The sequence below is a fragment of the Choloepus didactylus genome, chromosome 8 (assembly GCF_015220235.1).
Source record: "Choloepus didactylus isolate mChoDid1 chromosome 8, mChoDid1.pri, whole genome shotgun sequence".
Classification (NCBI taxonomy): domain Eukaryota; kingdom Metazoa; phylum Chordata; class Mammalia; order Pilosa; family Megalonychidae; genus Choloepus; species Choloepus didactylus.
The window spans coordinates 130,715,824-130,742,175 of record NC_051314.1 but is presented as its reverse complement, the minus strand read 5'-3'; the positions used below and the strand labels follow the sequence as shown (position 1 = coordinate 130,742,175).

General features: G+C 36.2%; 1 protein-coding gene and 1 pseudogene across 5 annotated transcripts in view; both read right to left on the bottom strand.

Annotated features, from left to right (window-relative positions):
* ERC1 (ELKS/RAB6-interacting/CAST family member 1) overlaps positions 1-26,352 on the bottom strand; it is an 805,513-nt gene that overhangs the window by 634,056 nt on the left and 145,105 nt on the right. The gene's annotated exons all lie outside the window — the stretch shown is intronic.
* On the bottom strand, positions 17,535-18,416 carry LOC119541279 (annotated as a pseudogene).

Sequence of the window (26,352 nt, the reverse complement as noted above, 5' to 3'; positions counted from 1 at the left end):
CCTTCACCAGAGATGCCAGCCTGCAGCCTGCCCTAGAGAATTTGGACTTGTGCATTCCCACAGTTGTGTGAGATACTTTCATAAAATCTCGTATTTACAGATACCTCCTGTTGGTTCTGTTTCCCTAGAGAACCCCAATACACTACGTAAAGTTCCAAACGAAATAAAGTACAATCTTCAATTAACTTATAAAGCAGTCCCACTGCTAATATAGTCAGTGTATACTAGAACCATTCAAAAGTGCATAATGTACTCATGCATATTATGTAGTTAGAATCTAGGCTCAGATCATTACGAGCAGATTTTCACCTGCATAAATTTCTGGCAAGGCATCTGAAAATCAGATGGGATGAGGGAAAGTTTTTTCATTGTGCAAGGCTATCTTAAGCATCACTGAGTATCTAGAAACCCTAGGCTCTACCCATCCTAAATGCCAGGAGCACACTCTGCCCCCAGTTATTCTAGTAACCAATGTTCCCACAACCTTCCAACAACTGAGGCAATACACTATACTTTGAAAATAAGTATTATCAAGAGAAATTCAAGAACTTATCCACCACTTAAGTAATTCTTTTTTACTTGCTTAGAGAAACAAGAAATACACTGCATATAATTACAGAATAGGAAAGGCTAGAAACACTCATAAGAGTAGTACCCTAAAGATGCTTCCTTACTAACAATTTGGCACCTAATTCTAAGTTTCCATGGCCATGAAGAATAAGTGGCTAGAATAAGTTACTTATTATTCAGGATACCAAATCTAAGAAACATAAAACTAAGAACATTTTCTTAATATATTCCTACTAAATTGGTAGTCCTCAATGTTTGTGAGAATATCAGTAATAACTCAGGTAGAGCCTTTTTCCCCAGTTCCTCACGGGAGCCCAAGAATTGCAGTAATGCTTGAAGAATTTATGTCTTGCTACATTTAGAGCTAAGGATATGATTATACTAAATGGCTTCCAGAGATAGGGAGAATAAAATTAATTATTATTGTGGACACAATTGCAACCAAAAATTGATCAACGTATCGTGTTCCTTTTTTAATTCTTTCACAGTAAAAACTGGGTAACTGATGAGACAAAAAGGAATCCTTATGATGACGCTTGTCTCAAGCAAAAGAATTTGTGCAACTGTCTGAGTTGCTATTTTATCACTAAACACCAATTTTAACTTAAAAGACTGAAATAACAAACTGATTATTTAAACTTGGAAACAGACTAATATGCTCTCAAATATTAATGAAATGAACCTGTCACTTTAAGAACAATAACTGACAATATTTTTTGCCAATGATAAAATCTGAGCTTTCAAGCAAAAATTCAAATTTTGAAAAACTTGTATCTACCACCCAGTGAAAATTTAACAGCTTACCAATACCTAAAGACCGTTCTGATGAGATAGGTAGTGACATTTTTTTGAATTCGTCTAAGGAAATGTTTTAAAATTTGGAAGATCTGCATATCTCAATGAACCAAAATTTTCCAAACAACCAGTGTCACCAAATCATGCATGGCTAAAAGAACTATTCAAAGTGCAAGAAAGACCAATGGATTTTAATGTAACAAAATGCAGAAACATCACTAATACGGTTTCTGAGACCACAATGCAATAAACTTTAATAAACTACAACTTGCTGATGAAAATGTTCTAAAACTAGATTATGGTTATGGCTGCACATCTTGATAGACTGACTTTAAAAATACTGAATTACACATTTAAAATGAATGAACTTTACAATATACAAATTATACCTCAATAAAGCTGTCAAACAAAACAAAACAAAACAATCACTTGTCAAATTGTGGAGTAGTCTCAAAAAAAACTCCACATTATCTAAAAAGGCTTTTAAACTTCCTCTCTCATTTCCAACTTCATATTTGTGTGAGGCCTAATTTTCTTTATAAACAACTAAAACAACAAATAGAATGAATGCAGAAGCAGATATAAGAATCAGCTGTCTTCTATTAAGTCAGACATTACAGAAATTGACAAAGCTGTTTTTTATTAAAATGCTATTTATGTTCATATTTATTAGTTTAATGAATTAATAAATACCTTAATTTCTATTTTAAATCTAATATGGCAAATATTGACAGACATAACCTATACAAACAAAAGCTATTTGAAGTCCTTAATAACTTTTACAAGTTCACAGAAGTCTTTTTTTAAATTCAATTTTATTGAGATATATTCACATACTATATATACCATGCAGTCATACAAAGTGTACAATCAGTTTTTCACAGTTATCATTTATATAGTTGTGCGTTCATCACCAAAATTAATTTTTGAACATTTTCATTACCACACACACAAAAATAATAAGAATAAAAATTAAAATGAAAAAGAACAATTAAAGTAAAAAAGAACACTGGGTGCCTTTTTTTTTTTTTTTTGCCCCCATTTTTAAACTCATCCATCCATACACTGGGCAAAGGGGAGTGTGGTCCATATGGCTTTCCCAATCACATTGTCACCCCTCATAAGCTACATTGTTATACAATAGTCTTCAAGATTCAAGGGTATTCGGTTGCAGTTTGATAGTTTCAGATATTTACTGCTAGCTATTCCAATTCATTAGAACCTAAAAAGGGTTGTCTATATTGTGTGTAAGAGTGCCCACCAGAGTGACCTCTCGGCTCCTTTTGGAATCTCTCTGCCACTGAAGCTTATTTCATTTCCTTTCACATCCCCCTTTTGGTCAAGAAGATGTTCTCCATCCCGCTATACCGGGTCTAGATTCCTCCCCAGTCATATTCCACATTGCCAAGGAGATTTACACCCCTGGGTGTCAGATCTCACATAGGGGGGAGGGCAGTGATTTCACCTGCCAAGTTGGCTTAGCTAAAGAGAGAGAGGGCCACATCTGAGCAACAAAGAGGCATTCAGGAAGAGGCTCTTAGGCACAATTATAAGCAGGCCTAGCATCTCCTTTGATGCAACAGTCTTGCCAAGGGCAAGTCCCGTGGTAGAGGGCTCAGCCCATCAAACCACCAGTCCCCTATGTCTGTGAGCACATCAGCATCCATCGAGGTGGGGAAGCCCAACACCCCTGCATTCTCCCCCAGCACCTCAGGGGCACTCTGCATATTTTTTTCATTTTTTTTTTTAAGTTAACTCTTTTTTTTTTTTCAAATTAACTATTAATTATATCAAAAAAAATTTTTTTAAAAAAACATACAAGAAAACGTTTCAAACAAACCATAACAAGGGAGTAAGAAAAACACAACTAACCTAAAATAACTACTTTACTTCCAACATGTTCCTACTCAACCCCAAGAAAATAATCCAATATAGCAACATTTCTGTGAACTTGTTCCTACCATACCTACTAGAAATTAACAAACCATAGTCATTCCTGGGCATTCCCAGAACATTACATTTACCCACAAAAGCTTATCTGTTCTTATTGGGTTATTGTTCTCCCTTCATTAATTGCTCTCTATCGCTAGTTCCCCTACATTCCACATTATAAACCATTTATTTTACATTTTTCAATGTTCACGTTAATGGTAGCATATTTCTCTTTTTGTGCCTGGTTTATTTCACTCAGCATTATGTCTTCAAGGTTCATCCATGTTGTCATATGTTTCCTGACATCGTTCCTTCTTACTGCTGCACAGTATTCCATCATGTGTGTATACCACATTTTATTCATCCACTCATCTGTTGAAGGACATTTGGGTTGTTTCCATCTCTTGGCAATTGTGAATAATGCTGCTATGAACATGGGCGTGCAGATATCTGTTCGTGTCACTGCTTTTAGATCTTCCTGGTACATATCAAGAAGTGCAATTGCTGGATGGAAGGGTAACTCTCTATATAGTTTTCTAAGGAACTGCCAGACTGACTTCCAGAGTGGCTGAACCATTATACAGTCCCACCAACAATAAATAAGTGTTCCAATTTCTCCACATCCTCTCCAGCATTCGTAGTTTCCTGTTTGTTTAATGGCAGCCATTCTAATCGGTGTGAGATGGTACCTCGTTGTGGTCTTAATTTGCATCACTCTAATAGCTAGTGAAGCTGAACACTTTTTCACGTGTTTCTTGGCCATTTGTATCTCCTTTTCAGAGAACTGTCTTTTCATATCTTTTGCTCATTTTATAATTGGGCTGTCTGTACTATTATCATTGATTGAGTTGTAGGATTTCTTTATATATGCAAGATATCAGTCTTTTGTCAGATACATGGTTTCCAAAAATTTTTCCCATTGAATTTGCTGCCTCTTCACCTTTTTGACAAATTCCTTTGAGGTACAGAAACTTCTATGCTTGAGGATTTCCCATTTATCTATTTTTTCTTTTGTTGCTTGTGCTTTGGGTGTAAAGTCTAGGAAGTGGCCGCCTTATACAAGGTCTTGAAAATGTTTCCCTACATTATCTTCTAGGAGTTTTATGGTATTGTCTTTTATATTGAGGTCTTTGAGCCACTTTGAGTTAATTTTTGTGTAGGGTGTGAGGCAAGGGTCCTCTCTCATTATTTTGGATATGGATATCCAACTCTCCCAGCCCCATTTGTTGAAAAGACTGTTATGTCCCAGTTCAGTGGCTTTGGGGGCCTTATCAAAGATCAGTCGACTGTAGATCTGGGGGTCTATCACTGAATTCTCAATTCGATTCTGTGTCTATCTTTGTGCCAGTACCTTCCTGTTTTGACTACTGTGGCTTTATAATAAGCTTCAAAGTCAGGAAGTCCTCCCACTTCATTTTTCTTTGTTTTTTAGAGTGTTTTTAACAATTAGAGGCATCTTCCCTTTCCAAATAAATTTGATAACTAGCTTTCCAAGTCTGCAAAGTAGGTTGTTGGAGTTTTGATTGGGACTACATTGAATCTGTAGGTGCATTTGGGTAGAATTGACATCTTAATGACATTTAGCCTTCCTATCCATGAACATGGAATATTTTTCTGTCTTTTAAGGTCCCTTTCTATTTCTTTTAGTAGAGTTATATAGTTTTCTTTGTATAGGTCTTTTACATCTTTGGTTAAGTTTATTCCTAGGTACTTAATTTTTTTAGTTGCTATTGAAAATGGTATCTTTTTCTTGAGTGTCTCTTCACTTTGTTCATTCCTAGCATACAGAAACATTACTGACTTATGTGCATTAATCTTGTATCCCGCTATTTTGCTAAATTTGTTTATTAGCTCTAGTAGCTGTATCGTTGATTTGTCAGGGTTTTCCAGATATAATATCATATCATCTGCAAATAATGACAGTTTCACTTCTTCCTTCTCAATTTGGATGCCTTTTATTTCTTTGTCTTGCCAGATTGCCCTGGCTAACACTTCTAGCACAATGCTGAATAACAGTGGAAACAGCGGGCATCCTTGTCTTGTTCCTGATCTTAGAGGGAAGGCTTTCAGTTTCTCACCATTGAGTACTATGCTGGCTGTGGGTTTTTCAAATATGCTCTTTATCATAGTGAAGAAGTTTCCTTCAATTCCTACCTCAGACCAAAAAGTCTGAGAACTGTTGCTGTAAGAAACCATTCAAATGCCTGAGGATCACCCAAGACCAAAGCAGTTACCCCATGTGACTCCAAAGCAAAACAGGTCTCTGCATAGCACATATAAGAACCAGCCACTGCTAAGGATGGTACATCCCTGGGCAGCGTATTCATCCAGCTGAACTATTTCTCACCTTCTCAGCCCATAAGGGCTTTGCATATGAAATCAGGCTGGACAGGTGTCATTTCAATCCAGCATTCTCCACAAGCTGTCAAAATTTAATAGAACTTACCATGTGCCTATTATGTAGGAAAGACTGGCAGAACAAAAAGAGAGAGAGAGGGGGTTTCAACAAGCATTATTGCTAATAATAGGGTAAAATAAACTAGACCCATGTTAAGGACTACCTTTCCAACTCCAGAAGGAAAAATAAGTATTTTTAAGAGATGCATATGCCAGCACAGAAAACGTGAAAAATACAGCTGATAAAAGCATTTCCAATCTTGTCCATAAGGGAAGAAAAGAACATTTTCAACATAAAGTTAATCATTTCCTCACTGAAAATACATTTTCAGCAATATTCCCTTTTTTTGACAAATTTACTCATATCCTAATTCATGATGCAGAGGAACATGATCTCCCTGAACTTGTCTGTATCTAAAATAAAATAAATAACTGCACTTTTAGCAGAAGCTGATTTGTCACAGAAATATAAACCATTATTAACCTGTAATGATTTTCAGGAATTGATAGAATCACTCAATTTATCTGCTTTCAAAGAAAAATACAACAAAGATAGCAGACCAAAATACAAAAATAGTTAGCTGAGAAAATACTTACACAACAGATACCATCTAATGGCTTCTCCCCTTCCTCTCCATTCCTAACACCAACAAGCAGAGACATATAGTTTGTGATGCTGAATTAACTAGAACAGTAAGTTCCCCAATATTAAGAAGCACACTATATCACCATGTGTATAATATAATAAATATAGTTTCATGGAGCCAAAATCTAGAATACCATCATTGCATTCATTTTTCCAGGGTTGGACTTCTGTCTACATGACAGTCCTTCAAACAGACATAGTAAAGCTAAAATGTCACAAGTCTTCTCTTCTTTAGTTCCTTCAATCAAGTCTTACAAAGATGGTTTCTAGGCCCCTCTAATATTCCTATGGGCAAATACAGCACCTGTATTAGGGTTCTCCAGAAAAACAGCTCTGTCATATATGTATATGCATTTAACATTTTTATTAGATTTATTGAATCATAACACTACATTCCATGTAAGCCAACTTACCAACTCTACAAGACTCAATTTCCTTATCACTTAAGATACCTTTATACAAGACAAGATTCAAGGGATGAATAGCTTAAATTAAGCCATACATGTACACTTTTGCTTCTCAAATGACTGTAAACTCCTCAAAAAAAGAACATCTCTATTTTGCATTTCTGTTTAATTCTCTCACTTCTGGAACACAAAAAAGGATCAAATTTATCCAGAGAATGGATGAGAACACCAACTTATCCATAATACTTTCAATAATCACTTACAATTCATCTTTATAATAAAACACAATATTAGAAAGAAAAGTTAAACAAATAGGGCAAGACATAGATCCCAGATTTTAAGACAAGAAATGACAGTGAAACAATTAGCAACCTCATGAAAACGTTTATTTAAATTAAAATAATTTCTTTTGCCATGTGCCAACTTAAGGTACAAACTAAAATTATATAAATGTTAACAATCAGCAGTCTTCAAATAGTCAAGACAAAAACGAAACAAAGATTTACACAGGGTAAATATCTTCTTGCATTTCTGACCTTGAAATTCTCTTGATCCCTAAATAAATGAAATGAGAACCCAAAAATCTGAATCCTGAATAAAACCAGACTCCAAAAAGAAACAAATGCACAAGGCAAAACATTAAACCCATCTGCTACCTTGTAATTAAACAGAATGTACTCTTACCACACAGAATTCCAAGAAAGTACTTGAAAATAATTTAAAATAAATTTCTAACTAAATTCAGCATATAGAAATATTAGAAAGCATAATCAAGGAAAAAGTATGATAATATATGCCTCTAGCTGCCTTTGGCTTAGAATAAAATAAAAATATATAATTGTCCAAAGCTTTACGTCTGCAAGTTCAACTGAGCTCACAGCTGGATTTTCATTTTTCATCAAGCAACCATACACTAACAACCCACCTTATCCTCAATTTAAAAAAAAGAAAAAGAAACAGCCTTCATTGTAAAGCATATATTCTTCAACCTCTCCAACCACCAGTAGTTGAAAGTTCCCTAACAAAAGTAAGGGACATAAAAACAGCTGAATATTTTTGGAAACAATATTCTAAAAGGACTGCATAATAACAAACTATACACATCAAGGAAATCTAAGTGAATATCTTTTCACATCTGATTGGATACTAAACCAAGATCTCTGTGAGAAAATCTGATTAAACACTTAGAATGAACCAAATTCCCTAGCCTCAAACTAAAAGGGGGAAATTTGTTTAATCACTGTAAATCTTATCAAACCAATCTTCTTTATAAAGTGGAAGATGTCCAATTTCTGAGGCAATGGAGTGTATAACAAATGCAGAGTTTAATTAGGGTGCACTGCTGGCTGACTATAATCTATTAATTAGCATTCTCCGTCTCCATATCTCATCGCAATGTTTCACTTTACTTTAAAATTGCACCCTTCGTTTTTTTGGACCAAAGTTATACAATTTTAGGATTGTGTAGTAATTATAGGGGGTGAGGAAGAATAACTTCCTGCTAGCACTGGTGTTTAATTAGGACAAGGGGTGGAATCTATTAGACAGCATTCACCCTTCTTCAGCACACATGGTTTTTTTGGCATGAAAATCCTCTGGACTGTTTGACTTCCTCTGAACTCAAGTGCTGACTACTGGCTATGGTCTTTTCAGAAGAGTCAAATATTCTGCCATTGAATGTAACTTGAAAATTAGAAGGAAAATTGCTATTGTTTTACTTCCATATAACTTTTAAAACATAGGCATAAACAGCTGCCTCTATTAATTGAAAATAAAGAAGTGTGCCAAACTATTTTTCCTCATTAAAAGGGGTATTTCTGAGTCACTTCATAAAAATAGCCTTCTCAGTGATGGGCATATATTCAGCGTTATCAGCAAGCATTGACTGTATATTGTGAATCTAGTCATGAAAGGTAGTCTTTCGTTGTTGCTTTATAATGGAGAAGTTGTAAGTTTACAGAACAATCCAACTGAAAACACAGAGTTCCCATGCACCACACCCTGACACACACACAGTTTTCCCTATTATTAACACTTTGTAATCGTGAGATACCTTTGTTGCAGCTGAAGAAACAATATAACTGTACTATTATAGTCAATAGTTTACATTAGAGATCACTGTATGTGCTGTACAGCCATAGTTTTTGAAAATTTTATTTGAATAATATGTATGTAATCTAAAACTTCCCCTTTTAATCACAAATATATAATTCAGTGTTGTTAATTAAATTCACAATGTTGTGCTACCATCACCACCATCCATTACCAAAATTTTCCATCACCCCAAAGAAAACTCGGTACCACTTAAGCATTAACTTCCTATTCCCCACCCCAATCCCAGTTCCCAGTAAACTATATTCTATTTTCTAATTCTTTGAATTTTCTTATTCTGATTCCCTCATATGAGTCATATCATACAATATGTGTCCTTTTGTATCTCACCCTGATGTCTTCAAGGTTCATTCACAGTGTTGTACGTATCAGAACTTCATTTTTACGGCTCAATAATATTGCACTGCATATATATACATTTGGTTTATCCTTTCATCTACTGATGGACATTTATACTGCTTCCTTCTTTTGGCAATTGTGAGTAATGCTGCTATAAACATTGGCGTGCAAATACCTGTTCAAGTCCCAGCTTTCAATTCTTTTGGGTATATACTTTGAAGTGGGACTGTTGGGTCATATTGTAATTTTATATTTAACATCTTGAGGAAAAGCCAACCTGTTTTCCAGAGTAGCTGCACCATTTTACATTACCACCAGCTATAAATGAGTGTTCCTATTTCTCCACATCCTCTCCAAAGCTTGTTATTTTTTTTTAATCAACATTATTGAGATATAATTCACATACCATAAATTCAAGTCATTCATTCAAAATGTGCAATTCAGTGGATTTTTAATAGTAACCTTTCTAGCAGGTGTGAAATGGTATTTCACTGTGGTTTTGATTTGCATTTCCCTAATGGCTAATGAAATTGAGTGAATTTACATATCCTTATAAGCTGTTTGCATATCTTCTTTGGAGAAATGTCTTTTCAAGTCTTTTGCCCATTTTTTGAGTTGTTTTTCTTTTTTGCTGTTGAGTTACAGGATTTCTATATTCTGGAAATTAAACCCTTACTGGATATGTGGTTTCCAAATATTTTCTCCCATTCTGTAGGCTATCTTTTTATTTCTATGATGAAGTCCTCTTATGTGCAAAAGTTTTTAGTTTTGATGAAGTTCCGTTTACTTATTTTTCTTTTGCTGCTTGTACCTTTGGTGTAAAGTCAAAGAAACCACTGTCTAAAAAAAGATTCTGACAATGCTTCTCTATGTTCTCTTCTAGGCATTGTACAGTTTTCATTCCTATATTTGGGTCTTAGATCTATTTTGAGGTAACTTTTGTACATGTTGTGAGGTAGGGATCCACATTCATCCTTTTGTTTATGGATATCCAGTTTTCCCAGCACCATTTGTTAAACAGACTATTTTTTCCCAGTTGAATAGACTCGGCAGTCATGTCAAAAATCAACTGGCCATACCCCGAGGAGCTGGGGGAAAAGGCAGAAGTGTTGAACTTCCTTACTTGGGTTGTTGCTGATGTTCTTACAAATATTGAGGACTGACGGTTTGGTATGCCAAGCCCTTTATCTTGGGACTTGCCCTCGTGAGGCTTGCTGCTGCAAAGGAGAGGCTAAACTTGCTTATAACTGTGCATAAGAGGCTCCCCCTGAGTGCCTCTTCGTTGCTCAGATGTGGCCCTCTCTCTATCCAGGCCAACTCAGCAGGTGATCTCACTGCCCTCTCCCCTACATGGGTCCTGACTCCCAGGGGTGTAAATCTCCCTGGCAACGCAGGATATGACTCCCAGGGATGAACATGGACCTGGCATCATGGGATTGAGAACATCTTCTTGACCAAAAGGGGAAAGTAGAATGAAACAAAATAAAATTTCAATGGCTGCGATATTGATACTATTGATAATTGAGATATAGATAATCCCTTTCTAGATTTTAGTGAATTGGAAGAGCTAGAAGTAAATACCTGAAACTATAAAACTACAACCCAGTGGCCTTGACTCTTGAAGATGACTATATAACTATGTAGCCTACAAGGAGTGACAGTGTGATGGTGAAAACCTTGCAGATCACACTCCCTTTACCCAGAGTATGGATGGCTAAGTAGAAAAATGGGGACAGGGACTAAATGAAGATTGGGGTGGGATGAGGGGGATGATTTGGGTGTTCTTTTTAACTTCTGTTTTTGATTCTTATTTTTATTCTTTATGGTGTAAAGAAATGGATTGGGGTGATGAAGGCACAACTATATAATGGTGCTGTGAATAGCTGACTGTACAACATGGATGACTGTATGGTGTGTGAATATATCTCAGTAAAACTGAATTTTTTTAAAAAATCAATTGGCCATAGATGTGAGGGTTTATTTCTGAGTCTTTATTTTGTTCTTTTTCAAGAAGGTTATAGCTATTTGGGACCCCTTAGCCTTCAATATAAATTTGATGACTGGCAAAGAATACTGTTGAAATTTTGACTGGGATTGAATTTAACCTGTAAGTCACTTTAGGGAGAATTTATATCTTAGTAACATTAGTCTTCCAAGACATGAAAACAGAATGCCCTTCATTTAGCTCATCTTTGATTTATTTCAGGAACGTTTTGTATAGGTCCTTGACATTCCCTTTATTCCCAGACATTTGATTCTTTCAGTTGCTATTATTAATGGAATTTTTTCCTTGATTTCCTATTCAGATTGTTCATTACTAGTGTATAGAAACACTACTCTTTTTTGCTTGTTAATCTCATAACCCACCACTTAGTACAATTCGTTTATTAGCTCTAGTAGCTTTGTTGTGGATCTTTCAGGGTTTTCTATATATATGAGTATATCATCTGCAAATAGAGAAAGTTTTACTCCTTCCTTTCAATTTGAATGCCTTTTGTTTTCATTTCAGAGGCTGCTTAAGCAAATACCATACAATGTGTTGGCTTAAACAAAGGGAATTTATTAGCTTACAGCTTTGAGGCTAAAAGAAAATTGAAAGCTAGGCATCATCAAGGCAATGCTTTCTTTCCAAAGACTGGCATTCTGGGGCTGGCTGCCAGTGACCCATGGCTCCTAAGGCACATGGCAAGGCACGTGACAGCACATCCTGGGTTTTGCTGATTTCAGCTTCTTCCTTCCTGTGGCTTTTTCTCTCTCATGTCCAAATTCATTCAGCTTTTAAAGAGCTCCAATAATCGGATTAAGAACTATCCTGGGTGGGCTGGTCCACACACCTTACCTGAAGTAACCAAAAAATAAAGGTCCTACTAACAAAGACTTCACACCCACAGGAATGAATTAAGTCTACGAACATGTTTTTTGGGAGTACATACAGCTTCAAACCTCCAGACCTTTCGACCTTTCATTTCTTTTTTTTTTTTTTCCTAAGTGTTCTGGCTAGAGTTTCCAGTACAATGCTCAATAACAGTGGTGACAGTAAGCATCATTATCTCGGTCCTGATCTTAGAACATGATGTTAGCTGGGGGTTTTTCATAATGTTGAGGAATTTTACTTCTATTCTAAGTTTTCTGCATGTGTTTACCAAGAAGGGATGTATGATATTGTCAAAGTACCTTTTATACATCAATTGAAGTGATCATATGGGTTTTTTCCTTTATTCTGTTAATATGACATATTATATTAATGGATTTTCCTATGCTGAACCACACTTACATACCTGGAATAAATTCCACTTGATTGTGGTATATAATTCTGTTAATGTGCTGTTAGACCAGTTTGTAGTACTCTGTTGAGGTGTTTTGCATCCATATTTATAAGGGATATTTCTCATGGTGCCTTTTTCTGGCTTTAGTATGAGGGTGATGTTGGTCTTACAGAATGAGTTAGGAATTGTTCCCTCCTCCAATTTTTTGGAAGAGTTTGAGCAGTATTGGTGTTAACTCTTCTTGAAATTTATGGTAAAATACACAAGTGAGGTTCTCTGGTCCTGGGCTTTTCTCTGTTTGGGGTTTTTATTATTATTATTATTATTGATTCAATTTATTTACCTTGTGATTGGTCTGTTCAGATCACTACTACTTCTTGAATCAGTATAGTTTATGTATTTCTAGGAATTTGTCCATTTCATCTAGGTTATCTCATTTGTTGGCATACAATTGTTCATAGTATCCTCTTAAAATACTCTTTATTTCTGTGGGGTCAGTAGTAATGTCCTCCCTTTCATTTCTAATTTTAGTTATATGCATCCTCTTTCTTTTTTCTTTGTCAGTGTACCTAAGGTCTTTCAATTTTATTGATCTTTCCAAAGAATATACTTATCTTTTCTTTGATTTTATTGCTTTTTATTCTCTATTTAATTAATCCCCACTCTAACCTTTGTTCTTTCCTGCCTTCTGCTTGCTTTGGGTTTAGATAATGCTTCTTTTTATAGATCCTTCAGTTGAGATCTTTCTTCATTTAATGTAAGCATTTAGAGCTACAAGGTTCCCTCTCAGCACTGTTTTTGCTTCATCCCTTAAGTTTTGGTATGCTGTGTTTTCATTTCTATTCACCTCAAGATATGTCCTAATTGCCCTTGTGATTTCTTCTTTGACCCATTCACTTTTTAAGAGTTTATTGTTTAATTTCCACATATTTATGAATTTTCAATTTCTCTCTTTGTTACTGATCTCTAGCTTCATTCCACTGTGGTCAGAAAAGACACACTATAGGATTTAAATATTTTTTAATTTACTGAAACTTGTTCTGTGATCTAATATATGGTCTATACCGGAGAATGATCCATGTGCAGTAGAGAATGTTATGTTCTGCTGCTGTGTAAAGAGTTCTATATATGTCTGCTAGGTCTAGTTGGCTTAGAGTATCATTCAACTCTTCTATTTCCTTATTGCTCTTCTGTCCAGATATTCTATCCATTATTAAAAGTGGTATATTCAAGTCAACTATTACTAATGAAGAACTGTCTATTTCTCCCTTTAAAACTGTCAATATTTGCTTCATATATTTTGGGGATCTGTCATTAGGTACATACATATTTATAACTGTTATGTCTTCTTGTTGAATAGACTCCTTTATCAGTATATACTGACCTTCTTTGTCCCTCATAACAGTTTCTGACTTAAACTCCATTTTATGTGACACTAGTATAGGTACCCCAGCTCTCCTTTGATTCTATATACGTTAGTTAGGTCTAGTCGCTTAGGGTTTCATTCAAGTCTTGTACTTCCTTATTGCTTTTCTGACTAGATGTTCTATCCATTATTGAGAGTGGTGTATTAAAATTTCTACTATTTATGTAGAATTGTCTATTTCTCCTTTCAAATCTGTCAGTATTTGCTTCATATATTTTGGTGCTCTGCTGTTAGATGCAAAATTTTAATATTTCTTAAACCTACTTATTGAATTGTCCCTTTATCAGTATATAATGACCATCTTTGTCCCCTGTAACTGTTTTTTTTTTTTTTTTTTTTTTTTTTTTTTTTTTTACTTAAAAGTCCATTTTATCTACCCCAGCTCAGTTTTGGTGACTACTTGTATGGTATATTTTTTCCATTCTTTCACATTCAAATTACTTCTGTCTTTGAAATTAAGCTGAGTCTCTTGTAAATGGCATATAGTTGAGTCATGCTTTTTTCTCCATTCTGTCAGTCTCTGTGATGGTTAGGTTCATGTGTCAACTTGGCCAGGTAATGGTGTCCAGGTGTCTGGCCAAGCAAGCACTGGTGTAATTGTTACTGCAAGGACATCTGTGGCAGGTTCAGAAACCAGAAGGCTGGTTTACTAAATAATCAGTGAATTGACTGCATCTGTGACTGATTACATCAACACAACAACAAAGGGCACGTCTGCCACAATTCAATCAGCTAGATTTAATCCAATCAGTTGAACACTTTTAATGGAGAAAGAGAGACGACCTTCACTTCTTTGGCTAGCCAGCATATGAGGAGTTCACTGAACACCTTCATCAGAGTTTCCAGTTCGTTACCCGCCCTACGGAATTTAGACTCATGCATCCCCACAGTTGGGTAAAACACCTTTATAAAATCTTCTATTCACAGATAACTCTTGTTGATTCTGTTTCCCTAGAGAACGCTTACTGATACAGTCTCTAACATTCGACTGAAGAGTTTAATCCAATTATACTTAAAGTCACTACTGATAATGCAGAACTTACTTCTGCCATTTGGTCTTTGTAAGGCTTTTATACCTTTTGTGTTCCTCAATTCCTCCATTACTGCCACATTCAAATTTGTTTGAGTTTTTGTAGTGTACCATTACTTCTAAATTTATTGTCTAGATATTCTCTTTCTGGTTATCATGGGGCTTATACTTAACATCCTAAATCTTTAACAATCATGTTTGAATTGATATCAACTTAATTTCAATATATACACATACATTGTATCTATACACATCTATCCCCCCACCTTTCTGTTGTACTTGTTACAAATTATATCTTTATACATTGTATTCAAAAACCATAGTTTCATCATAAAGTGAAGTTACATATCAAAAAATACAATATATCAACACTGGCATTTATAATTATCCATATGGTTAACTTTACCAGAAATCTTTACTTTTTTGTGCTTTTTCTGTTCACTGTCTCACATCCTTTCCTTTCAGTCTGAAGAACCTTTTAGTCTGAAGAACTCCCTTTAGCAGTGCTTGTAGGGAAGGTCTTTACTTTTTTATGCTGCTTCAATCCACTGTTTTGTGTCCTTTCCTTTCAGTCTGAAGAACTTTTCAGTCTGAAGAACTCACTTTAGCATTGTTTGTAGTGCAGGTATAATGATGATGAACTCCCTCAGCTTTTGTTTATCTGGGAACATCTTAATCTCTCCCTCATTTTCGAAAGACAGTCTTGCCAGACATAAAATTCTTGGTTGACTATTGTTTTCTTTCAGCCCTCTAAATATTTTGTTCTGCTGCCTTCTTGCCTCCATCTTTTTTATGAGAAATCAGTACCTAATCTTATCAGGATTCCCTGTACCTAACACATTTCTTTTCTCTTGCAGCTTTCAGAACTCTCTCATCCTTGGCATTACGGACAGTTTGAATATTATATGTTTGAGCCTAGTTCTCCTTGAATTTAACCTGTTTGGGGTTCACTGTGCTCCTTGAACAGGGATCTTCATGACTTTCATTAAATCTGGGAAGCTTTCTGTCATTATTTCTTTGACTATTCTGTCCTTTCTCTCTTCTCTTTCTGTAATGCCCATACTGCATATGTTGGTATGCTTGATGGTATTCCACAGGTCTCTATAGCTCTGTTCATGTATTTTCTTTCTTTTTTCCCCTCTTTTCCTCAGCCTGAATCAATTGCCTTAACTTGCAGCTCAATAATTTTTTCTTCTGCCAGCTCCAATCTCTTGTTGAAACCCCCTGGGCAATTTTCCATTTCAGTTGTTGTGATCTTCAACTCCAGTATTTCTGTTTGGCCCGTTTTTAAATTTCTATCTTTTTATCGAGATCCTCACATTGCTCATACATTGTGTTCCTGATACCTTTATATCATTCTATGTTTCCTTTATCTTCTTGAGCATACTGAGGATTTTTTTTTTCCAAGTTTTTGTCTGCTATGTCCAAAGTCTGGTACTCTTTCTTGATGGTTTTGGAATTTTATCTTGTTTTTGTGGATGGTTCATCCAAAACACCCTGTTTCTTTCTTTGTGTTGTAATCTTTTGTTGTACACTGTACCCTTTAATATTATGAAGTGTTAACTCTTGGATTTAGTCTGAGCTGTCTGTTCCTTAAGTTTGTATCCAGCTACTGAGATAGCAGAGATTTCCTTTAGTGCCAGAAGCTAACAAAAACAAACCAGCAAATGCAAAAAAAACAAAGAAACCAAAAAAAACCCACAACATTTAAAAGTCTTTGCATATTGTCTCTAACCTGATGATGCTCTCCTTCAGAGGTTAGCCCTCCTAGCAAGAAGAGCAACCTGAGGCAAATGGAGAGTCCAAGGTCCTTTCCATCTTTTGTAATTCTTGTGCTTCCTCTTGGCCTTAGGAATTCACTGTTTACAGAAAGTTGAAAGTCTCCTCAACTCCCTACAAAATAGACTTCCTCCCACTCCAGGGTGCTCTATTGTTTGACTTAAAGCATAATCCTTTGCCCCATTCTGCTTTGACTTAATTGTTTCTTATACTGCTTTACCTGTGCCCAAGCTGTTTCTGCCTGCAGGACAAGTTTCTGGGAGGGACAACGAGAGATGAATTTCCTAGTTCTGTATTTCAGTGTGCTACCCAATTGACTGGAACCTACATTCAGGCACCCTAGTATGTACTTAGTGGTTCCTCTGCTCCCTCCCAAACACGGACAGGGACACACAATGGAAGCACAAGCTGGCTCCACACTGCACTGGTGAGGGGGATGGGAAAGGGACCAGCCAGGGCATCAAGAGTTTTTCCTACCATATTTAAAGCTATGTTTTCTTGATTTGGCACTGATCCAGTTACTGCAAGCCTTTAACTATTTTCCAATGTTTAGAGAAAGATGGTCGGTTTCCACTAGTTGTTCAAAGATTCTGTGTGGGAATGGCACCCTGGATCATCTTATGCCATCATCTTGGATTAAAACCTTGAAAGGTGAAGGCTTTAAAAAAAAAAAAAAAAAAAAAATCTACTCTAAAGGGAAATATATATTCACCTGCAATTTTTCCACAATATTTTTTATATAAGAAGTTACTCTCAGCCACTTTTTTTTTTAACTTTTTTAATTATTTATTGTTTTAGGGACATATCATAAATTTAAAAAGAATGTTGCAAAAAATTTAATAAGATTCCTAGCAATGACTATTTCTGAGTTGTAAAAGACTTTAAATATAATTATAAAAGGTTAAAAACAGAAGGATGAATCCTCCATTCTCCTTTTTCTAAAAACGCATTTGGCTCATCACATCAAGAAGGCTGAGGGTCACCCCGGCTGCGGCCTAGTCCTCCTCGGACTCGCTGCCTCTCCCGGTGGGGACCGAGCTCCGCACTGAGGACAGCAACGTGTCTTCAAGTGGCTTCCTAGGGTTTTCCTCCAGGTCTGTCTTGACAGCTCCAGACTCCGACAATTTCCACTCCAATTCATCTCTTGTCAGGTTCATGCCGCCAAACACTAGAGGTCCAATAAACTGAGCCTTGATATCACCTTCAAGGTAAATAAATATTGTGGGCAGATTTCTATCAGGATAATTGGGTATGCAGGTGGTCGAAATGGCTTTGATAAATTTGACATCAGGAAACTTCCTTGCAAGTTCACTGAAGTGTTGATTTATCAGGGCACACAGGGGAATTCCTTGCTTGTAAAGGTGCAAGATTACCCACAAGCCCTCACCAGTTTTGGTAACTTCTTGGACATAATCCTTTCCCGAGATCTCCAAAACTTCTCCAAGTTTATTCTTCAGTTATTGGCTTTCAACTCAGCCAGTCTTTGTTGCCTGTACATCTCAATAGCACGCTCATCCTCCTCACTGAGTTCATCTTTATGATCCTCTAGCTCTTCCAAAGTCATATCTTCGTAGGTTTTCACAACTGTCTGCTGAAAGACTCGCTCTTCTTCTTCTTCGGCGTCCTTTTCCAATTCTTTCAAATTTTCCTTTGCAGGCAAGATTCCTTTTTTGCACAGGATGTCGTTCCACTCGGTGTCTGCATTGGGGTCCTGCATCTTGCCTCCAATTGCTCAGGTTAGGCCGGCCGCAGCACCCAAGCCCCGCAACTCTTCCACGCACGCTCGCTCTGCCGTCCCATCGTCCTGCCTCTTCCCCCAGCTGGGCGGAAGCCCTCTCAGCCACTTTTAAAGTAAATGGAAGTAAATTGTGATTTATATTAACAATGCATTTGAGATGGATGACATTCAAGTAGGATGCACTATGATGCTTAATGGTCAAAATACACACAAAGAACCTCATATCTGAGCACTAATATATCCACAGTATATACTCTAAATTTACCAACCACATTTTCCTAAAAATAAAAGAGTCCAATACCCATTTTAGAAATACATGCACAGGGTTTATAAAACCTATATTAAATTGACACTTTACCAAAAGACCACAGAAAGCAAGCTTATTACTTTTGTCTTCTATTTACAACTCAGTATCAAACTATAAAAAATTTCAAAATATACGGTAATTTTATTTTAAGAAATGGTAGTTTTTGGTGGTGTACTTTACTTTCCAACAACTAAAATGTCAATTCAAGGAACAGTATTTCCCAATTTTGTTGCTTTATATCACTTCAATATTTTATCTTGTGCATGGATGATTCACAAGGTGGCAGGGCATCAAAATCACCTGGAGAACTGTTTTTAACTAAACATATCTAAGATTTAAACATCCCATTTCCCAACACACACACACACACACACCCCACTGACAGTCCCTGTCACAGTTAATGATCATTATTAACAGGAGGATGTTATATCCCTGAGGTGCAATATGACAAAAAAAAAAAAAAAGATGAGAAGCACTGAGTCAATGGTCCTTCATTTCTTTTCTATTCTTTTACAACTCAGCTCAAAAACAGCACTGCAGAACCATCATCTATGGAAGATGGGCAACAGTCAAGTTTAAGAATTAGATGTACTAAATTCTAAACATCCCAAATCTTAAACATCCCAAAGCTTGTTTAAAAAGAGATGTTCTCTCTTCTTGACCAAAAGGGGGATGTGAAATGAAATGAAATAAGTTTCAGTGGCTGAGAGATTCCAAAAGGAGCTGAGCGGTCACTCTGGAGGGTATTCTTACACACAATACTGATAACCCTTTTTAGGATCAAATGACTTGGAACGGCTAGCAGTAAATACCCGAAACTGTCAAACTGCAACCCAGGACCCTTGAATCTTGAAAATGATTGTATAACAATGTAGCTTTGAGGGGTGACAATGTGATTGGGAAAGCCATGTGGATCACACTCCCCTATGTCCAGTGTATGGGTGGATGAGTAGAAAAATGGGGGCAAAAAAAAAAAAAAAAAAAACGGCACCCAGTGTTTTTTTTACTTTAATTTTTATTCTTATTATTTTTGTGTGTGTGGAAATAAAAGGTTCAAAAATTGATTTTGGTGATGGACGCACAACTGTATAATGGTACTGTGAACAACTGATTGTACACTTTGTATGACTGCATGGTATGTGAATATATCTAAATAAAATTGAATTATTAAAAGAAAAAGAGAGAGAGAGATGCTCTCAACCCCAACTCCAGAGATTTGGATTTAGTTGGTATGAAGTATGGCCTGGGAATCTATTGTTAAACATACTTACTGATGCAGATATATCTCAGCCAGCATTTAAGAACCCTGTTCTTACTTTTAGGATCTATTGCAAGGGTCTATTTTAGTTTTTTAAAACCTTGAAGACTCAAACTTAAGGAATTTCCTAAAGAACTGTTCTTTTTACAGAACATTTTATTTTCCTTTAAAAGTCTTGGTGTCTATGAGAGGTAGAGATTTAAGTACATCAATAAAACATTCACATTTTGTGTAATAATAAATTAAATTTAATCATTGGTTAGACAATAAAAGCAAAGTAGCTTGAGGTTATAATGCATCTGAGAAAAAACAAAATTAATATAATTTCTAATTAATTTGAAATTCTTTATTCAAACGAATCTAAGATTTAGTTTTTAATTTGCATTTTACTATCAAATAAATTAGAGAAGATTTTTAACACTGTGATATTAAACTAGTATAGACACAACAGAATTGCATGCAAGTATTAAAATACTGATTTAGTTATATATTACTGTGATATTAAACTAGTATGAATGCAATAGAATTGCATGTAACATAAAAAATTATTTAGATACATATTATGCAGCTTTAATATACAGTAGAAATGTTATTGGTTTAATAAAGTAGTTCATAGCATAACATCTATAATATGTTATCTATGTAAAATTTGTACACATATACACACAAAGATATTTAATAAGGGAGAAATGTCAAAATGCTAACAGTGAAACAGTAAAGTTATCAGTAGATAGAAGGATTTGGGGGTAAATTTTACTCTCTTATATATGTATTTTTGTATTACTTTTATAATCAGAAAAAAATAAGCTAATTTTTATTGTTGGGACTTTAACATATAAAACTTAATGTAATTAGAGACTTTCAAGTAACCAAAACAGTAGAGACAAATACCTCAGCTAAGTATTTGTAACAGAATAGTAAGACAAACAGAAATCTTAAGATAAACTTACTTCATCAGAGACAGAGATCATTTCTAAACCCTTCTTTAGCACCATTCTAGAATGCTGCAGAATCTAGATAAGTTATTACTTTCTTCATAACTCTTAGTAACCTAACCCAGAAATAAAGTACTATATCAACAGAGAGACAGCTACTTCAGAACTCTCCTTTAAAAGTATAAGATAATTTTTTGAAGGAGGCCAATAATTCAAGCTTGCAAATTTAAGAAATGTTCTAAAATCTTTTAAACAAAAATTCTATTTACAATTTTAATTGCTGGAGCTTGAATATGATTTGTTCACATCTTTGGAGTCATAAAATGTGTCAGTGAATGTAACATAGCCATCTCCAAGATATCATCTAAAACCCAAAAGACTGTAGAAAAATAATAAATGAATGTTTTGCATATCTAATAAGGTAACATTAGCTCTTGAACTACAAAGTACCATATTTATAATGCCTAGTCTACCCATTTGTTTTCTAGGAGCAACCAATAATACAAAGTAGCTTTTCCTCCACATAAAACTCAAAGAATTAAAGAACCAAAAGAAAATCATATATATTAAACCTTCATGAATGTCAACAATGGAAAGAATATTACTCATTGTTGGTACTTAAAAATAAATTCACATCATCAATATCTACTTTTTTTTTAGTAAATTTGTTTCTGTGAGGACAACATATTGATTTGCCTTCTGATAGTTGTTTCTTTGTTTTGTTAAGACTGACTTTTTCTGATGTTTATTCTGGCAAATCTTAATGCTACACCTTACACTTAAATTACATAGTCTGCAGTAATTTTGCTAACGGATGTTAGAGAGTGTGACAGAAGATATTCTCACAAGAAGTGAAAAAAATAGTACATGGAAAAAGAAAAGAAAGGAAGCAAAAGAAAAGCCAGAAAAAAGAAACAAGCAGAAATGGGAAACAAGCAGCCAAGGTAAATAAGAAAAAAACAGGGCCACTAAGAGTCACCCCCAGAGAACCTCTTTTGTTGCTCAGATATGGCCTCTCTCTCTAAGCCAGCTCAGCAGGTGGACTCGCTGCCATCCTCTCTATGTGGGACATGACTCCCAGGGGTATAAACCTCCCTAGCAATGTGGGACATGACTCCTGGGGATGAGCCAGAAGCCAGCATCGCAGGATTGAGAAAGCCTTCTTGACCAAAAGAGGGAAGAGAAATGAAACAAAATAAAGTTTCAGTGGTTGAGAGATTTCAAATGGAGTTGAGAAGTCATTCTGGAGGTTATTCTCATGTATTACAGATAACCCTTTTTAGTGTATTGGAATAGCTAGAAGAAAATAACTGAAACTCTTGAACTGCAATCCAGTAGCCTTGATTCTTGAAGATGACTGTAAAACTATACAGCTTATGCGGTGTGACCGTGAGATTGTGAAAACCTTATGGCTCACATTCCCTTTATCCAGTGTATGGACAGAGGAGTAGAAAAACAGGGACAGCAAGTAAATGAGTAATGGGGGGGGGGGGGCGGGGAGATGGGGGATGCAGGATGCTTTAGGTATTCTATTTACCTTTTATTATTTTTTTTGAAGTAATGAAAATGTTCGAAAACTGATTGTGGTAAATAGTACAAGCTATTGACAGTGATCTGGCCTCAAATGATCCCTGTAGAGTTTGGCATTAAGTAGGGAATTGTATAATGCAAAAGTTTAATGTATCTAGGCAAGAAAGAGCCATGTAAATACATGTAATAAACTTATAACATAAGTAAAATTTTGTTGAGTTTTATCCTAAAATATAGACTATTTTAGTATGAATTTGCTGAATGTAAGACTGTAGAGTCTTTTTTATACCACAGCCTAAATTTTTTTTTAATTTTATTTTGAAATAAATTCAAAGTTACGAACAGTTGCAAAAACAATACAAACCCCATACACAGCATATCCTGACCACCCTCCCCCGATACCCCGATCCATCAACTTTAACATGCGGTCACACCGCCATTTCTTTCTTTCCCTCCCTCCCTCCCTCCCTCCCTATCTTTCATCCATCATCTATTGCTCTATCTTCTGAACATATGAGAGCAAGCTGCACACATCCTTGAACAATCACTATAATTCACATATACAATTCCCATGAACAAGAACATTCTTTTATGCAATCTGTTAAGTGCAGCTAAGAAGTTCAAGAAATTCAACATTGATACAAAGCTTACATTCTATATTTCCTTTGTTTTTGTTGTTTTTTTTTTCTTTCTTATGTCTCAACTGTGTCCCTTTTGAGCCTCCTGTCCTCCATCCTCAGTTCCCATCCAGGATCATCCTTGGCATTCAATTGTCATCTATTTAGACTGTCTTTTTTATTTTTTCAATAGTGGAAACATATATACAGCCTAAATCTTCCCATTCCAACCCCTCCCTAGCATTCCATTAGTGGGATTAATCACATTTAGAATGATGTTATGCTCTTTCCCACCATCCATTACTAGAAATTTCCCTTCACCCCAAACAACAACCCTACACTAATTTCTTAACTCCCCATTGCCCATTCCCCCACTTCTCATAACCCACACTCTACTTTTCATCTCTATGGTCATATTCTCTGATAATTTCTTTGTGTTTACTGTGGGGCTTAAATTTAACCTCTTAAATCCATAACAATCTTGGTTTTCTTTGATACCAACTTAACTTCAATAGAACCCATAAACTATGTTCCCATACTCCTCCATTCCCCCAAATTTATATAGTTCTTGTCAAAAAATACATATTTTACATGGAGTCCAAAACCACTGATTTGTCATTAGAGTTTATGTATTTTATATCCTGTAGGAAGTAAATAGTGGAGCTACAAATAAAAAATTATTGACTGCTATTTGTATTCCATTGTGGTCAGAGAATGTGCTTTGAATATATTCAACTGCTTTTTTTTTAATTTATTGAGGCTTGTTTTATGTCCCAGCATATGGCCTATTCTGGAGAAAGATCCATGATCACTAGAGAAGAATGTATGTCCTGGTGATTTGGGACGTAAGGTTCTACATATGTCTGTTAAATTTCTCCGTATCTCTCTCTCCTTTTTTTGTTTCTCTGTCGGTAGGGCTCCCTTTAGTATCTGAAGTAGGGCAGGTCTTTTCTTAGCAAAATCTCTCAGCATTTGTTTGTCTGTGAAGAATTTAAGCTCTCCCTCAATTCTGAAGGAGAGTTGTGCTGGATAAAGTATTCTTGGTTGGAAATTTTTCTATCTGAGAATTTTAAATGTCATGCCACTGCCTTCTCGCCTCCATGGTGGCCGCTGAGTAGTCACTACTTAGTCTTATGTTGTTTCCTTTGTATGTGGTGAATTGCTTTTCTCTTGCTGCTTTCAGAACTTGTTCCTTCTCTTCAGTACTTGACAGTATGATCAGAATATGTCTCAGAGTGGGTTTATTTGGATTTATTCCATTTGGAGTTTCCGGGGCATTTATGCTTTGTGTATTTATATTGTATAGACGGTTTGGGAAGTTTTCCCCAACAATTTCTTTGAATACTCTTTCTAGACCTTTACCTTTCTCTTCCCTTTCTGGGACACCAATGAGTCTTAACTTTGGATGTTTTATTTTATCTGTCATATCCCTGAGATCCATTTCAATTTTTTCAATTTTTCCCCCATTCTTTCTTTTGTTCTTTCATTTTCTGTTCTGTGGTCTTCTAGGATGCTGAGTTGTTCTTCAACTTCCTCTAATCCTGTATTATGAGTATCCAGGATCTTTTTAATTTGGCCAACAGTTTCTTTTATTTCCATAAGATCTTCCACTTTTTTAGTTACTCTTTCAATTTCTTCTTTATGCTCTTCTAGGGTCTTTTTTATGTTCTTTATATCCTGTGCCATGTTCTTCTTCACGTCCTTTATATTCTGTGCCATGCTCTCATTCTCTGACTGTAGTCCCTTGATTAATTGTGCCAAGTACTGTGTCTCCTCCGATCGTTTGATTTGGGTGTTTGGGATTGGGTTCTCCATATCGTCTGGTTTTAGCAAATGCTTTAAGATCTTCTGTTGTTTTTGGCCTCCTGGCATTCGCTTTGCTTCATAGCTGGGATCTTCCAGGACCTCTGCTGAGGGAAGGCTGTGTTACAGCACTAGTGCACACCTTCCCTCAAGGGAAGCCCTGGGCCGCCAGGCCGTGCAGGGCCACTCCCAGCCTGATGCAAAAATGGCTGAATGAGGCATCTCAACTCCTCCCTTTTCACAAAACTCTGCCTTCCCAGCTCCAGGACAACTAGCTGTGGTTGCACCCAAGGCCACTATCCACGGCCGATATTGTGGCATGTGCGGGGTGCTGTGGGATATACTCCCCATCAGACTGGGTCTCCTCGCGTGGCTCTGGGCTGTGGGTACAGCCCCAGGCAGGATTGTCGCCAGCACGCCAGGAAGCCGGCTGCAAGGGGTGTGGTTTCTTTCTCCTTTTGGTTCTCCCCTCCGTTCCTCTGGCCCCAAGACAATCAGCAGCAGGTGTGGGGAGGCCTATCCTCCACACCAGACACCGAGGCATTAGCTACAGCCCACTCCTGCAGTGCTTCACTGCGCGGTTCTCACTGCTGTATCTGCAGCCGCTCCTGGGTTTTTTGTTTTGTTTTTTTTTTAAAAAGAACTAGTACGTCTTCAAACGCCAATCTGCAGTTTCTCCACACTACAGCACGGCCACAGGACTTTCAGCTGGTTTACTCACTTGTTTCAGAATGCAGACTCCCGGTTTCACCAAGTGCACGGCCCCTCTGGATTTAGCAGACCTTGTCCAGCTGGTGCATCGCTAGAAGTGGTATTCTGGGTCACTTTCTGGTTTTTATCTAGTATTTTTCATGGAGGTGTTTTTTTGCCCTGTCTCACCTAGCCGCCATCTTAGGTTCTCCTATAGCCTAATTTTAAAGGTTCCGATTAATTTAAAAATTTGTCCTTGTGCTAAAGTGCCAGTATATGTATGTTATAACTGGCATGATTGTAAAACTGGTTATAACTGGCATGCTGCTAAAACACTTCCTATTTTTAAGAGAAGTGAAATGCAGTACAGGACTGTTTTTTTTTTCCTTAAGCCCAAAGATGAATATTAAAGGGTCCTTCCAACCTTAAAGAGCCATTTTGACTTCCACCCATTTTTGTAACCTATGATACCAGTATAGTTCATTGTATGATGCCAGTATATTTCATTTTGTTCTAAGTGGGGACCACTTATACAAAATAGTAACATGCTTAACCTGTCTTAAGAATAAACATTCAACTACAGTTAACCCATAGTAAGTTAAAAAAGTGAGGGAGGCAGTTTAGATTAAAAACTATTGTACATGCCCTAATTTCTAACTTTGCAGCTCGTTCTGATATTTGTAAGCAGAATGGCTAAGACGTATTTCTCCAAATGAATTCAGATGACATAGTTCTGCACTAAGTCTAATACTGATCTCCTAAATACAAGTTCACA